The following is a 5,024-nucleotide window of genomic DNA, read 5'->3' as shown; positions in this document are numbered from 1 at the left end:
ATAACTCGGGTAAGAAAAGAAATAATCACTTCTCGTGTGTTATGTTTATAGCAGCTACGAATCTCAGTTGAAAAAAAAAAAAAATCTTTCTTTCTTAACCAAACATGAAAACATAGCAATTACTTTTGTAAGAAATTCGGGAATGTTTACTGAAATCGAATAAAATTCCGTGTTATAAATCTAAGATAAGGAATTTTTAAGCTAAAAAATGTATTAAGGTGTTATTAATTGCTATTAATAAATAGAAATTTAATATTCTTGTTATATATATATATATATATATATATATATATATATATATATATATATATATATATATAACGCTTCACAACCATATGCCTGGGGAAGGAGTGTCCTTGGTTCGATTCCCGTCGGTGACGTGAGGAGCTGAAGGATCTTCCTCAGCCATAGCCAAGTAGTCGGTCCTGGGCGTGGACAGTAGGATTTTTTCCCCAGTTTATCCTGGGGTTTTAAATCCTGCAAAGCAGGCAAAGTGGCCTTGAGAACTCAACAAAACTTAATCAAGAAAAGGGTAAGAACTAGGTTTTTCTCCCAGAGAGCAGTGATTGAGTGGAATAATTTGCCCTTAGGGGTAGTGAGTGCATCTAGTGTAAATGAATTTAAGGGAAGGTATGATACCTGGGTTGGATAATTTACAGCTTCCCTCGACGAGTCCTTGACTCTCTGGAGTTATCAGATAATAATAATAACAATCTGTTATCATTGAAATACATATAAGTGAATTTCAATAATAAAGCGTAATTAAATATTTTAAATAACGAAAGTAAAATACTTTTCAGATTTAAAAAGATATCCCAGATAAACAAATAATATTTATAAAACTCTTATGTATGATTTATTCCTTTTTAAAAATAATCACTTATTTTTAGCTTTTTAAAAAATATTCCATTAATTAATCTTTTAACGAGAACACCATTTTTTTTATATATTAATATTTTGTTATAATGAATAAGTAGAGTTTAAATGAATAAGTAGAGATGCGGTGATTGATTCATTCAATCCAATACCCTTGGAGGGTAATGGATGGCAATGCTGTAGCTAATGAAGTTCTAAGTGAGGCTCGGCTATATTGCTATTACCCTCCTGCCATGATCAGAGCTTTAATTTAATAGCTCAATAACACCTTATCCCTACACTGTCCTCTACAGATAACGGGGAATATGAAAAGCATTCTTGCTTCGCCCCTTTAAGCCAGTCCTTATAAGGATAATGGTAAGATGATAAAAAGAAGGTAAGATGGCGGCTCGCGTGTTAGTGTTTCGTGTCGTGTATTTTGATGGTGAAATGTGAATTTGACTGATAAGTTTTTAGAGATTTATGCTTATTCTTTAGTAATATCAGTTATTTGCTGCTGCCATAAACAGGCATTTTATTTTCCATACTGGTTTATCCAGGTAAGTCAACTGACTTACCTGGAACACAAAGGCGATACGCTAGGCCTACTACCATTAGTATCGCCATTGTTGTTGTACTTTAACATCTTATTGCTGGTTGACACGCCTATGCTTGATATTGCAGGCAGTCCTTTGCGGCTGCGGGATATTTTACAAAAATTTCTGCTGGCAGGTCTTCGAACCTGCGGGATATTTTATTAACGCACATACGAAGTTAAATCGATATGAGCGTACTTGACCTAGACGTATTCACTTATTTGCTCGATAAAGAGCCAGCTCTTGAACTCATTGATAAACTCCAAAAGAAGTTCAAGCTGACATGGCCCACTAGTATGATTGACCCCGACACTATTATCGAGTCACTCGATAAAAAGCTAGCACTTAGTTTCATTAAAAAGCTCCTCAAAAAGTTTGAACGGGATTGGCCCGGCTACTTAAATTTGTATTCCTCACCTGAAGTCGATGCTGAGGAAAATGAAGACTCCCCTCAAATGGAGGAAAAACTCAATCCAGTTGTCTCTACCTCTAATCCTTCTGATCAAGAAGAAACCCACGCACGTAAGAAGAGAAAAATTCTTGCTGCTGAGTCAACAAATGTTGGTATGGACGAGGATGTTCCCATTTCAGATCCCTCTGTGTCCCCCAATGAAAAGGTGCCACTGATTATCCTAAGGGAAACGCAGAGATGGTCATCACTCAGAACCATCATGACTAATTCACAGATTCGTTACACGTCTGCTGAAAATTCAGACGAGGGAATACGTATTCAGCCCACCACGGTGGCTGACTATAGAAATCTTACAAAGGAACTGGACACTAGAGGAACCCAATATCACACATTTTCACTTGCCTCCGAAAAAAATCTGAAAGTAGTCTTACGTGGAGTCTCCGAGGATATTGACACAGAAGAAATAGTTGCTGACCTTAACCTACAAGAACTACCCCCCATAAAGGTTACTAGAATGTTTAGATCAAATAAGACACCTATGCCTTTAGTTTTAGTAGAAATTCATAACATTTACAAAGACATTTATAATTTAAAATCAATCTGTGGATTCAAAATCACCCCAGAACCATTGAGAAAGAAATCATCTTCTGGGCAGTGCCACCGATGCCAAAAATTTGGCCATGCCCAGAAGCTATGCAAAGCTCAGTTCAAATGCCTAAAATGTGGCGAGAATCACCCCACAAACACCTGCGCCAAGCCAAAATCCACCCCGGCTAAGTGCGCTAATTGTGGGGGTCCTCACCCTGCTAATTATAGAGGGTGTATATATCACCCCAAAAACAGATGGAATGATACAAGTCATCAATCTACCTCGTCATCTAGTGCGAGAGTTCCTGAAGCTCAGGCTACTCAGTTCTCCAAGAGTGAATACATGACAACAGGTGCTCGCCCATCATTAACTGAGCCCCTTAAGAAAACGAATCTTCAACATCAAGTAAGAACATATGCTGATGTGGCCCGCTCCAATCAGATAGTACAAACCCAGAACCGGAATAATCCACACTCAAATCTATCAGCTGTTATCACCTCTTCTCTTGCAAACATGCTGCAGGATTTCAGCAACTCAAATTCACTCCAAAAACAGATGGAATGATACAAGTCATCAATCTACCTCGTCATCTAGTGCGAGAGTTCCTGAAGCTCAGGCTACTCAGTTCTCCAAGAGTGAATACATGACAACAGGTACTCGCCCATCATTAACTGAGCCCCTTAAGAAAACGAATCTTCAACATCAAGTAAGAACATATGCTGATGTGGCCCGCTCCAATCAGATAGTACAAACCCAGAACCGGAATAATCCACACTCAAATCTATCAGCTGTTATCACCTCTTCTCTTGCAAACATGCTGCAGGATTTCAGCAACTCAAATTCATCCTTAAGTGTCACAAAAAGATTCCTACAACAAACCCAATCCATATTATCGGCACTCTCTGATGCATAGGAAAAAAATCGTCCCAAACTCTCTTAGGATTATCGGTTGGAATGCCAGCGGTATAAAAAACAAACTGTTAGAAATCCAGTAATTTAATAATAGATACAACCCAGATATACTGCTAATTAATGAAACTCACCTGAGGCCTGCTGACACCCTGAAAATCAGAGGGTATAAGATTTACAGAAACGACAGGCTTGGGTATAGAGGTGGAGGTACAGCCACCCTTATCAAAAACTATATCAATCATCACTCAATAACCAACCCTACTACCACCAACCTCGAAATCACAGGAATCAATGTTCTCACAAACTCAATTGGAAACCTCAAAATTTTTTCTGCATACAACCCTCCATTAAAGACATTATTGACCTCAGATCTGGATGCCATACTTGGAGTAAAAGGACCGGTCATCATTGCTGGAGACCTCAATGCAAAGCATCCTGCTTGGAACAGTAAATCTACCAACAAAAATGGTCGCATCCTTTCTAGCTACACAGGATTAAACCATGCTGTTGTGGCTGGACCTACCGAACCAACTCATCTCAGTACATCTGGCACTGCTGATATCCTGGATATAGCCATCCTGCAAGACATTAATCTACAGTACAGCCTTACATCACTAAACGAGCTGTCGTCGGATCACAACCCAATTCTACTGCAATTGGGAGAACAAGAATGCCTGTCTCCTCCTTCTCATTCAGGCATATCGTGAGAGAGATTGTCTAAAGCACTTCGGGATCAAATAGGACCCGTCCCTCACATATGCACACCAGAAGATGTGGAATCTGCAGTGACTAGCCTCACCCAACAGATTAAGTCCGCTATAATGGTTGCATCCTACCAGAAACCTGTTCCCAAGCCTGATCGTTTGCCTGAGGACATTATGGACCTGATCAGAGAGAAGAGCAGAGCTAGGAAGAGATTTCATAACACTCGCGCACCTCAGGATAAGACAGTGATTAACAGATTGAATGGAGCAGTAAGAGATGCACTTAAAACACAGAAACGAAGTTTGGGATAAAAAGTTAGCCTCTATCTCACCTATTGATCACTCTATCTGGTGCCTACTGAGAAATATCAAAAATAAAACTAGATCCCTCCCCCTATAATCTCAAACCAGGGCCTAGTCCACACAGATGCAGATAAGGCAGAAGCCATACTTAAAAATCTTGAGGATCAGTGCAAACCTTCTTATAACAACATTGATTTCAATCATCTGTACAAAATCCACAGACAGGTTAGGCATGCACTAAACCTCCCGGACACCAGTGCCGATCATATTGCACCCGCATCACCTGTTGAATTATATGATATTATTAAAAAACTTAAGAACAATAAAGCTCCTGGAGCAGACAGCATCTCAAACAGGGTGATCAAGCTGCTGCCTCGAAAAGCTATAGTGCATCTGACCAGTATAATTAATGCAATCTTAAGACTTCACTATTTTCCTTCCACCTGGAAAATGGCTGATGTGATTCCTATACATAAGCCAGGCAAAGACCCACACTTACCGCAGAATTATCGTCCAATCAGTCTCATCTCCAATCTGGGTAAGGTTGCAGAGAAGGTCATCCTCTCACGACTCCAAACCTTAGTAAATGACATAAACATCCTCTCTAAAGAACAGTTTGGATTTCGACAACACCATAGTACTACCCAGCAAAT

The sequence above is a fragment of the Typopeltis vanoorti genome, chromosome 23 (genome assembly GCF_054136105.1).
Source record: "Typopeltis vanoorti isolate ZY-2024b chromosome 23, IOZ_Tvanoo_1.0, whole genome shotgun sequence".
In the NCBI taxonomy this organism is placed as follows: domain Eukaryota; kingdom Metazoa; phylum Arthropoda; class Arachnida; order Uropygi; family Thelyphonidae; genus Typopeltis; species Typopeltis vanoorti.
Note: the sequence above shows the minus strand (reverse complement) of the source record.